Source organism: Pseudonaja textilis, chromosome 5, assembly GCF_049901715.1.
Source record: "Pseudonaja textilis isolate UNSWEBS1 chromosome 5, rPseTex1.2, whole genome shotgun sequence".
In the NCBI taxonomy this organism is placed as follows: domain Eukaryota; kingdom Metazoa; phylum Chordata; class Lepidosauria; order Squamata; family Elapidae; genus Pseudonaja; species Pseudonaja textilis.
The window spans coordinates 4159014-4171512 of record NC_141994.1 but is presented as its reverse complement, the minus strand read 5'-3'; the positions used below and the strand labels follow the sequence as shown (position 1 = coordinate 4171512).

The 12499-nt window shown below is 40.2% G+C and overlaps 1 pseudogene; it reads right to left on the bottom strand.

Moving 5' to 3' along the window:
- LOC148125512 (uncharacterized) overlaps positions 1–8365 on the bottom strand; it is a 113251-nt pseudogene extending 104886 nt beyond the window's left edge.
- Between the last annotated feature and the right edge of the window lie 4134 nt (positions 8366–12499).

Sequence of the window (12499 nt, the reverse complement as noted above, 5' to 3'; positions counted from 1 at the left end):
CTAAGAAAGCTTGTAGCTCCATTTTGGAGGTTGGTGTGGGAGCTTCGTGGATTGCTCTAACCTTGGACTCCAGGGGGGTGAATGCCAGAGGCGTCAATTTTATAACCCAGAAAGTCCACCTGTCTAGTGGCAATGGCACATTTTTCTTTTTTTTAACCTGAGGCCATGCTGTCTGAACCTCTCTAACACTGCTCGCACTCTCTGGAAGAGTTGGGGTCTGTCCCTGGCCGAGACCAAGATGTCGTCGAAGTAGGGTACTACACCAGGGAGGCCCTGTAAAATCCGCTCCATGAGGGATTGAAAAATACCCAGGGCAACACTTACGCCAAATTGGAGACGCTTGCATCGGAAGGCACCCCTGTGAGTGACGATGGTCTGAAGTTCCGCTGTTTGGTTATCAACAGGGAACTGCTGATATGCTTGAGACATGTCCAATTTAGCAAAAATACTGCCCGGCTCGAATGTGCGCAATAAGTGCTGAATGACGGGCACAGGGTAGGCGCTAACTTGTAAATATTTATTGATTGTTGTCTTGTAGTCCGAGCAAATTCTCAGGCTACCATCTTTTTTAAGGGTGTGACGATGGGCGTCTCCCACTTGGCGAAATCTGTTGGCTCAATGACCCCTTGTTTTAGTAGTTTATCCAATTCAGCGTCTAGTTTTGGTCGAATAGCAAATGGAACTCTACGTGGTTTTAATCTGATTGGGACTGCCTGGGGGTCAACGGTGAACGAGATGGGGGTTCCATTATAACACCCAGCTCCTCGCTGAACACATCTGCGTAGTCAGCGAATAAGGAGTCAGTGTCTGAGGTTGAGACAGCATGGACTCCTGTTAACCCTAGGCCGAGGTGGGGAAACCAATCGAGCCCCAATAAGGTGGGTAGATTGCCGTTAACTACCACTAGAGGTAGGTGGCCTTTAAAAGCTCTAAAACTGACAAAGAACTTGCCTCTGCCGATCACGGGAATGGCCTTCCCCTGGTAGTCCTTCAGACCGAACTGGCATCTCTGAAGCCGGGTAGTAGATAGGCTGGGGTGGAGTCTCTTGAGGGTGTTCCACGAGATTATTGAGAGCGCTGACCCTGTGTCAACCTCCATGTGGCACGGTTTACCTTCTAGGGAAACGGAGAGAGAAATTTTACTAACAGCGTGGCAAGTACGCCTGGCAAGGCGGTGCGTGCGACAGTTTAATACTTGCCTCTGTGGTCCCGCGTGCGAGAACGGGGGTCTGTGTGCAGCGCTTTGGGGGGCTTGGCAGACTCTCGCGATGTGCCCCCTCTTATGGCAGTTGTTGCAAGTGGCTCCTTTAAACTTGCAGGTGGCCCTTTGATGCGATCCCCACAGGCTAGGCACAATGTGATGTGCTTGGGTGGACCGGTGTATTCTTGTTTGGCCCCTACCTGCGACCGTCTGTCGTTGGCGAGGCGGTGGACGTCGTTTTCATCGTTGTGGGTTTCCTCCGCTTCCACCTCTTCGGAATGGACTGGGAACGATGCTAGCTTGGCACTTGGGCCCTGAATTTCGGTGGCTGAGTTCGTTGCTAGCTCGGCTGCTAGGGCCTCCTCGACCACTTGCGCGAGGTTGAGGTCTTTTTGCTAGCAGGCGCCTCTGTAGGTTGAGATCCTTGACCCCACAAACTAATTGATCGAGGAGCATGTCCTCCAGGTATGTTCCAAACCCGCAGTGCAGGGCTGCTGTTCTGAGGGCGGCCATATATTGATTGATGGTTTCCTTACTTGATTGCTTCCTCATACGGAACGTGAACCTCCTGGCGATTTGTGAAGGCCTGGGAGCGTAGTGGTTAGTGAGGATCTCAAGCAACTCGGACCACGGAACGTTTTTCAATTCTCTCGGCGCTACGAGTGCTGCGGCGGTATCGTAAACGGTGGCTCCGCAGTAGATTAGGAAATAGGATTTTTTCCGATGCTCTCCCGCATCCGCCAAGCCAACCGCATCAATGTAATGATTGAAGCGGTTCTTATACGACTCCCACTTCTATTCGTCTGGTTTAAACGCCGGGAATACTGGGTTGGAACTCATGGTGCTGGAACGGCTGGGCTACCTGCGGAAAAAATCTCTCTGGGACTACGGCGCTCGTGAGTTACTAGTGATATCAGCTCTGGAGAGGTTTTTTGCTACCCTCTCTTTCTCTCTGGGTTACCACGTTGGCTGCTAGCCGTTGGAGGTGTCTTGATTCGCGCCAAAAAGTGGGCGTTAGTGACTTCCTACAGCGCTGTGTTGTGTCTCTACTGGCTCGAAATTCAAATGACACCCGTTTGAATTTCGCGCCAAATACAGAGCGGCTGCGGCTCGCAGCGCTTCACTTTCCCTGCAGCGGGGCTAACAAGCGGCTACAGACGCTTCTAACTTTTGAATCAGACCGCTTTCTCTGGCTGCGGATCAGCGTTTGCTCTTTTTGATCGCTCGTATTGTTGGCTGACCGCTCTCTCTGGCTGCGGATCAGCGTTTCCCTTGTCGCCAGCCGATCGCTCTCTCTGGGCTGCGGATCGGTGGCTAGTGACTCAGCGGTTGCAAGGTGCTTCTGGTAGCCATCCCACCCTCGTCGCCAGTGTTAAGTTTGAGCAATGAGAGGCTGAACCAGAGCATGAGTGCAACAATACTTTATTTTACAATAAAGGGCTGACCGTGCTTGCCAAGCCTGGAACTGGCTCGCAGCAATCAGCAACCGGTTGGACCCCGCAGCCTGCTTTTATAGCTGGAATAACGCCCACATAAAGTGAGTGGACCTGAGTGAGAACTCCTTGAGTCCTCAGGACATAACACACTCAATCACATGACCAACTGGCCACGGCCACCTGGCCACACCCATAGAACCTGTAGTTTAAAAATGTGCATCCCACCCCTGGTTTCACCTCTCTGTCTGGCAGCTATTTTAAAATGACATTTTTTAGGGTGGCTCAACAGCTTTGGGTATATTTTTCATTTCAACATGTGACAAGCATATTCATCATATAGTATGCTTTCAAGTGGAACAGTTTTCATGTATATTAAGCATTAAGCCAAATTGCCTGGGTCATTTTTTTTTATTGTATTGTCAGAGTAATTCCTGGTGCTACAGTATTTTTAAATCTCTTCTCTATGCAATTTATTTGATTGCAGTGAAGAGTGAGCCCTCAGAGTTGTACACTTGTGATGGAATGTAGCGAGGAGATGGATCCATTCTGGAGAAAAAAAACACAACTCAGTGCAGATAATATATGTAAGAGAACAAGATTGAAGACAGGTCTTCTCTAACAGTTCAGAGTATACTGCAGATGTAGAGAATAGAGTCTGGCAAGATCTTGTCTGTAGGTGTGAATAAAGAACCTAGTTTGAAAGAAGTGCCACATGTCATTCTGGTTTGGGGCCTAGCATTTAGTCTGTTATAGACTAATCTTTTCATACATAGAACTTTCCATTGTAAACGTTGTGTCTCAATAATTGTTTTCTTGCCCCATTCCTTTTTTAAAGAACATTTTATATTTATTTTTATAATTTATTGTTATTTTATTTTTGCTCTTGTTTTTTTTAATGTGTACATTATTTGTAATTTGCTGTTTATTTTGAGAAGTAAACAGATAGAAAAATGTGAATTGAATACATCAATAAAAGTAGACATCGGGAAATTCATTGTGGGAATCAGAAAAACACAATGGCTATTTTTTTTTCACAAATGTTTTTGTTTGTATTTTCAGTTTTTACCTAACAGAATTTTTAACATTGTATTTGGGGTAAGGAAAATCCCTAGCTAATGGAGTACTGTTCTGAAGAAGAAATCATTTCACTGCACTCTTTCAATAATAAGTAAATAAACCAACTGATTTGATTCCTCCCAAAATTATTAGATACAACCACCAAAATCTTAGATTTCACTTGTTTTCCATTATCTCATGGCTGAAAAATATTTTAGTTTCTTCCAGCGGACTTGTCTTAGCCCTAGCCTCCTTTTTTGCACTCTCCTCTGCACTCAAAGCAATTTTTAAATAATTAAGACATGTGGAGTACAACTCCTGAAATTCCCCAGTCAACATGAGAAAGATCTAGAGTTCAGCTCCACATGTCTTAAAATTATGTATGAGAAACATAACTTTACTACATTAAAGTCATAGTATATACACATTCAAGGCACACATCCACACTGCAATGTGCCATTTTGGAGTGAAACGATGATTTTAGTCATACAATAATTACCAGAATCACCCAAGCAATATGACCCATTGAATTTCTAAATGCATGCTTACCTTTCTAGGCAAATATTTGTCCTATAGAGCAGAGTTCTTCTACCCAGAGACCCATGCCATAAAATAAACAACAAAAAGATTAGTATTAAAAGCAAAATTTACTACATGCTGCTATTTGGATAGGGTCTACCATCACCATCTTTTAAAAAAATAGAAGGAAAAATATGAGGAAAAAATAGCTTCCAGTGGGATTCATTCTTGTGTTTTTTTTCTTCTACACCATGCTGCTTACTTCATTATGCTGAGCATCTGTTAATGTGCCTTTGGCTTTTTAACACACTGAATAGTGTCTTGCATCAGACATCTGGTGAGAGTCACACACATGTGATATTTGCAAAACTACTATAATGTAAGTGCCTGTTTTTATTTTCCCCTCTGGACAATCATTTCAAAAGAATAGAGAAACACACACACACACACACCCCGCCCAAAAAAATAAATCCCTGTATTATTTTAAGGCACTGGCTTCCGACTCATTTTCCCATGGCATTACTTAATTTTGTTCCATTTCCACCCATAAGACAATCAAAATTTTGTTTCTGTGCTCAGGCCTGGGGTCTTGAGTGAGAAAGGAACCTGTTTCTTGGCTATGGTAAGGCCTTTTTTTTTTGATTTTCCAGTTGCTCCAGTGTTATTTATTTTAATATTAGTATATATTTGATTTATTTTAACAATATGAGTTGCTCAGAGTCGTGTATGTGAGAGGGACAACCATATACACTGAATAAATAAATAATAAAAAGCTGCTTCAGTTTTCTCTTAGATAGCATACTTTAAAGTGAGAACAGTGTCCTTACAAATCTAATTTCTGTGAATTAAACAAGAAAGTTTGACAGATGTTTCATTTACTGTTCCACTTCAGAGTCTCCAAACTTCTGGTTAACAGACATATTTGGTATTTTGGGTGCATTCTATATGGCTGCCAGAGAAGAAATAATCAGTTACAGAACAAAGTCATGAGGGAAAAAGAGACCAATAGTTTACTGAGGGAGATGCATCCAACCACATTGTGCCCATAAGCATCTTGTTTAAAGCAAAAATAGCAGCAATTTTGTTGGATTAGAAAGAAACTGATCTAGAAATCACATCAGCCGGGGATATATTAATATTCACAGAAGCATGTTCTTTTAATGAAAGAGGATTCAGCTCAAGATATGAAACATTTCTCAAACATTTCCCCAGCTTGGAAGGCAAAGCATGCCTCTTTCTAAAGCAAAAGCATCTGAAATTGTAGGATCCATGCTCTCATCACCCTAATTTTCTTAGTTCCTATATTAAATCCCTGTTTGTAGATGAACAGAATATATGTAATTAATTGTATAGAATCTATTTTCCTATATCTAAATTGTTCATAAAATTTTCATTTCATTCTAAGACATAAGACATAAGAATTTATTTGTCATTACACTCGCAAGCGGGTGCAACGAAATGAGGTGCTCTTCCACAAGTAAAACTGGACAACACCATTGAAAGAAAAATAAAATTAAACACAACAGACCATACAATAATCTCTATACAATTTAAAAATGTAAATACCCCATTACTCTCAGCCATTAAATTCCACGAAAATCTTATGACCCTGCATTCAAACTCAAAACTGCACTTGGATAAAAACTGTTCTTAAATCTAGTCATCCTTGTTCTTAATACCCTGAATCTCCTTCTCGATGGTAATAGTTCAAAGAGCTGATGTCCCGGATGAGAGGAGTCATTCAATATATTAAATATCTTCCTCTTACATCTATTCCTATAACCACTAGAACAATTTTCTACTAGTAAACGAAATGCAGCACATGACCATATACTTCTTTCTGAAACCAAGGTAAGCTGACTTGTCCTTGATTACTTAGGCTGAAGCCTATGAAACACTTAATTAAGAGGAGCCATGCTGATTTCAATGGAGGAACCATTCAGAAATGTGGAAGATGGCCAACAGGATTTTGAACAAGTAAACAAGTTAATGCTATATGTAAATGCTGAATTATACAGGTAGTCCTCGACTTAGGACTACATTTGAGTCCAACATTTCCATTGCTAAGTGAGACATTTTTAAAGTGAGTTTTTCCCCATTTTACGATCTATCTTGCCACCTTTGTTAAGTGAATCATTGCAGCTGTAAAGTTAGGGACACGGCTGTTAAGCAAATCTGGCTTCCCCATTGAGTCTGCTTCTCAGAAGGTCGCAAAAAAGGATCACATGACCCCAGGTCATTGCAACCATCATAAAATGTGAGTCAGTTGCCAAGCATCTGAATTTTGATCATGTGACCATGGAAGATGCTTCAATGGTTGTGTGGAAAAACATCATAACTCACGTTTTTCAGTTCCATTATAACTTTGAATGGTCACTAAATGAACTGTTGTTAAGTCCACTGTATTAGCAGTATGTATAGTACTTCAGTATCACCACCATATTATCAATGGAAGTTAAAACAACCAATAGGTTTTGCAAGAAGTTACAACCTGGTCCATCAACCAGTGCAATTTTTTTTAAAGTTGATCTAAATAGCTTTTGAATCAGTGCCAGAATATGCAGTAAAGATTATAGTACTTCACTTAAGTGGTGCATACAGTCTCTACAACGCACTACCAATGTTGTACAAAAGACCAACAAATGAAGTTATTATTCTATCCCTTTGATGTAGTGTATCATCTGATACATACATAAATAACCAATAAATAACTTTCATTTCATATTCAAGAAGCATTAGTGAATATTTTGTTTATAAAGCTACTGCTATATTAATTTTACTTAATATTTGACCATGTTTAAAAGGTCAAGCAAATTATGGATCATGTGTTAGACTGCAATTTTTAAAAGACATTTGAACTATAAACATTTCACATTCTATGCACTTTCTTCACACAACATGCATGCACACACAGCATCAGTTTCCACTATTTTTGTTAACCTGACAAGCTCGAACTTTCCAAAGAGGCTTTTCAAAACACCTTTTTTTTTTTTTTGAAACAGATGTTCCTTGTTTATCATCAGCACAAATGCTTCATGAGTAACTGACATCTTACTCATAGGAATAAAGTTAACAAGGTCGTATCTGGAAGATTATAGAGCAGGGATGTCAAATTGCGTCATCACAGCATCATCATGTAATGCATCATGACTGTTTTCCTCTTCATTAAACCGGACGTGGGCGTGGCCAGCATGTGATGCATCCGGCCCGTGGGCTGTGAGTTTGACAGCCCTCCTATAGATGGTCTTTCTACCTATGTGTTCTTTTTCCTACAATGGTTATACTCATGTGTAAGCCTTCACAAAATATCAGGGGTTCTTGAGTCAGTTGGCAGAATATTCTCCTTTGTTTTAAATGCTAGTTCTTGACTATTTCACTATTGTTACTAATAAGGCATACATATACTACTCTGGAGGCCTTATTCAGGAAATCATGCTTATATTTCTGCCCTACTCCTATAATAATACAATTATTAAATTCTGAACATGCACTTTTGAATCTTACGCTCAAAGCCCAAAATGCTTGGAAATATGTCTCCAGATTCATAGAAGATGTAGAATAGAGATGGGAATTTCCTGTATTGCTGAATTACAACTCCCAATAGAGACAGCTGGCATGGCCAATAGTATAAGATGCTGGGAATTGTAGTTCAGCAACAACAGCAGAGCTAGAGGTTCCTTAGCTCTTTTATATGTCACATTTAACCTTGGGGCATTCTGAAATCCAGGCTTAGATCAACTAATGCCACAAAATTATAATATACCTGCCTTTAAACGATAAATATTTAGGGGAATTATTTACAAACCCACAAAGATCTGTCCTTGACTCACATTATAATTCATGCTATAAATATTAATGCATGCATACTTTTCACAAATAATATTACCATTCAAGTTAAATTTTACCTTTAAAATTTATACAGTATGTCTTTCCCACCTTCCTTTTCAAGTATCTAGATAACAAAAGTACTCCTTTGCACAGTCTGAAAAAGAATAGAGAACTTCCTAAAGGCAAACGCTGGCTTATATTTAACGATCTAAATAATCTTGTGCAAATCACTTACCTCATGTAATTTAAATGTGGGCCTCTGATATGGGTCAAAATGGCCCATGGGCCAAAGTGCCAGGTGATCAAGGGACTTCTTTCTGGGCATGTTTACCTCAAACATTTCAAAACTGCAGCCTTAACCTTAAGTGAAATGTGATAATGATATATCCCTTTTCCCTCTCTACTCTCCATAGACACTCAATGAAGTATAGCAAATGTGTCCTTACAGAAGAAAGGGCCAATTGTGTGCTTTGTCTCCACACAAAGTACCTCTTATGGATACAGGACTGCTACAGGTGCAAAAACTGCCACTCTAATCCCTGTGGTAGATCTAACCATACAGCTATTTACAGCCCTCCCACCTTCACTTCAGTAATAACATGAACTTTTTTGGTAATCATAGAAGCTTATGAACATGTATTTCTTCAGTGCAATCCCTTTGTTATAGTGTGACTTTGCACAGAATGTGAATCTTGAATTAATACTACCGCAGACAGTATCCTCCACAGATTTTTCTCAAAGCTCAGCTTGTTGAGGGAATGACTCTTTCAATGACCCTAAACCTGCCCACATTTTTAACACGAGGAGAAAAAAACCAAAATAGCTAAGGAGCATATTTAACTACTTCAACACAAACTTGTAGTTGCTTTTGAATTTACTGAATCTCTGGTGTATTGTGAAATAGAAAAGTCATATGTATACATGGACCTCCCCTCTCCATCAAAAAAACAAAATATATGTGAAGTCACAGAGGTCACAATATTTATTTTATTAAAGTACTTAAGACAGCTCATTAAAGGGGAGAAACAAAGCACATATTACAGTGTCCTTATTACTTCCAGAATAACTTGACTTCTGAACCACAGTTTAAGAAACAGAAAAATAAAAATGTATTTCTATATTAAGATTTGAGATGTTAAGGCTCTCTAAATGCAGTCTCTATGCATCAGCAAAAATAAGCAAAAGTGATTATAAATGCAGAAATGTAACCTGGTCTGAATAAAATCCCCTGCTCTGTTTAATATTATTAAACACTTAAATTCAGTCACTAACCTGACATGCCAGTGAGGCCATTTTCCCAGTAATAAGTTACAGTGTCCCTCAGCCATCACTGAGGCAATGCAAAGCCCTCATTACTGTTGGCATAGCAATAACTGAGTGATTCTAGAAGATTCTGAAAGGTGCTTTGAGTCATTAGAGTAGATGTGGCCACACACTATGTGAGCACTTCTCTAATGGGATCCAACAAGCTTCCATACGACATATTTTCCAACCTTCAACATTTCTGTTTCATCTGTAGAATCTAGAGGTCTTGTAACTATAACAAGAACTACTTTTCAGCTCTGAAGACACATATGGAATTTTTCATGGGACAACAACGCTCTACGCAGCATATGATGCAAAGCAAAATGCCTCTTGTGCTGGCTTCTCTACCCATGGAGTAGCCTTGTCTAAAAAACAGAGATGATAGAGGATAGGAATGCCTGGAGGAACATTATCCATGGGGCCGTGATGCGTCGGACACAACTTCACAACTAACAACAACAACAAATATCTTAGGGGGGGAGGGACATTTTGCTTTGCATCATCCACTACATATCATGCCTATTTATTTATCTTCCTATTTCTTTCTTTGCAACTCCGAATCACATCTTCTCTGTCTAAGGTCCTAAGAAGCCCTATAGAATAAAACAAGGCATTAGGAACCGAAGCTGAATAATTTTTTTTTTAATATGTCTCTTTTCTAAGCATAAAACTAGGAATTATTTCTGTTAAATAAGGAGCGCTTTTGCTTGCCGCTATGATAACAAGTGGCTAGGGAATAGCTGGACATATCTAGAGGCAGGAATCTGACAGGATTCTTGATCCTGCTTAGTCTCTCCAAGAAATTTCCATCCAGGACAATTGGCACAGAAAGAGAGGTAAGCTAACCTCTCAGTCAAATGCTAACAATAGAACTGCGTGTTAAAAAACAAAAAGTACTACATAAGGTATGGCAACTTTGGTATGAGTGATCAGAAAGAAGACACAAAGGGGCCAATTGATAGCAAAAATGAGAAAGTATTAATCAATGTTGTATATATGTATAAGTGGTGGGATTCAAATTTTTTTACTACCGGTTCTGTGGGCATGGCTTGTTGGGCATGGCAGGGGAAGAATACTGTAAAATCTCCAGTCAGAGGTGGTATTTGCTGGTTCTCTGAAGTACTCAAAATTTCTGCTACCGGTTCTCCAGAACTGGGTCAGAACCTGCTAAATACCACCTCTGATATGTATGTATGTATGTATGTATGTATGTGTATATACATATACATATACATATACATATACATATACATATACATGTTGTGGCTCAGAGGTTTGAGCCTGCTTTGTTAGAGGACAAAGACTTGGACAATGAGGAAGTGGAGGATTTGGCTTTGAGGTTTGAGCTTGCTTTGCTAGAGGACGAAGATTTGGACAATGAGGAAGAGGAGGATTTGGCTCTGAGGTTTGAGCCTGCTTTGTTAGAGGATTTGGAGTTGTCTTCCTCCCCAGGACTTTAATCTTCGGCAAGACCTTCCTCCCTGATTGTGCCTCAGGTGTCGGCATATAACCAGGAGAGCGTATCAGAGCCTCTGACTGAGGATCAAGCTGAGGAATGCTGGCTTGATGCGAAGCAACAGCGCAGGCAAAAGTGTGAGCTGCAACGTAGAATGAAAGGACGAATCAGAGACTGACATGAGGGACTGACATGCCCCACAGGGAATAAAAGTCGGTGTGTTCGCTCTGGGAACTTGTTTGGGACAACGTGTTACTTAGTGAGAGAACCTTCAGACTATCCTGTGTGCGGTGACAGCTTGTGATTTATGTTCCTGCTTTCTTGTCAGACTAGGCACACAGCTTGTGTGAGACTGCCAAGAACTTTATCAGCTCAAGGAATTTAACCCTGTAATTACTGGACTTGCTTGCTTGTTTGTGTTTAGTTGGAAATTTGGACTTCTCACCTTGTTGGTATAGGTGAGACATAACATACACATACACATATATATACATACACATACACCCACATACACACACACACACACACACACACACACACACACACACACACATAAAGCACAACTATAATGACATGGGAAAATACCCGAACAAAGCTGAATACCATACATGTAAGTACCTGTGAAAACTTAAGAAAACACACACACACGCACACACACACACATACATGTGTCTGTGTGTTTTAATAAGTGTTACAACTTAGATCAAGAAATAAGAGTATAAGTGAATAGAATGGAGAAGCAATTGATATAGACTTTATTAACCAGTTTGAACACTGTTACAGAATCATTGTAAAAAATGGAAATTGTTTTTAAATGTTGAAATGCTGAATAAATAAATTTATTTTTTTAAAGTACTATATTGTTTGAAATATAATGAAGTAAGAAGGTACAGCAAGACAGATACTGTAGTCATTTGTAATAGTGCTACTTGGGTGGTATTATTTGTGGAAGCGGAAAACAGTCACAAAGTGCCAGGAATGTCTTCATGGTCACATTAAAATGCTTGCTTCCTCTCATGAATCAGAAGAAAATTTTATACACAAAAATTGGATTGCTCCACAAGATTCCTTTACTTTTCCTTAACAATGTTGGAAAAAATATCCATTTGGTTCAGTTCCAAGCTGGGAGGAAGACACTGGAAACAACCACATGGAGTTGAGAGTAGGCGGGGGGGGGGTTGTACCTTTTTTGGGCTTTGCACTTGAACTTCCTGTTCCTGTGCAAGAACATGTATTCTATTGGCTGTTGTAGGACTCCCATGGGGCCATGTAGGGGTTATGTAGAGGTCATAGCTGGCTCTATAGACAAAGTACAAATCCTAGGTATTTGTCTGAGCTAAGTTTGGTTGAAGTTTCTGTGGGTGATACAATGACTGAAAATACCCTTGGGAGATTGTGCAAACTGTGTTTTCTGCTAAATGGTAGTGGGTTAATCCTATTATGTCCTGAAGGATAATCCTGTCATCCTAGGGCTGAAGGTCTTTTGTTTTGTAGACAGGCTGGCCCACTCTTTCTTAATGGGCACAAAATATCCGCTGGGTTGGGTTGAAGGTAAGTCTGCTTCCTGCCTCTAAAAAAACATGTTTATTTTTCATTTAGGGAAATATAATATTCTGCCTTTTTAATATTCCTCAAAATATTTCATTCTTCTCTAGTGGGAGGGATTGTTGGCTTCCCACAATCTCCCCTTTTAGCCAA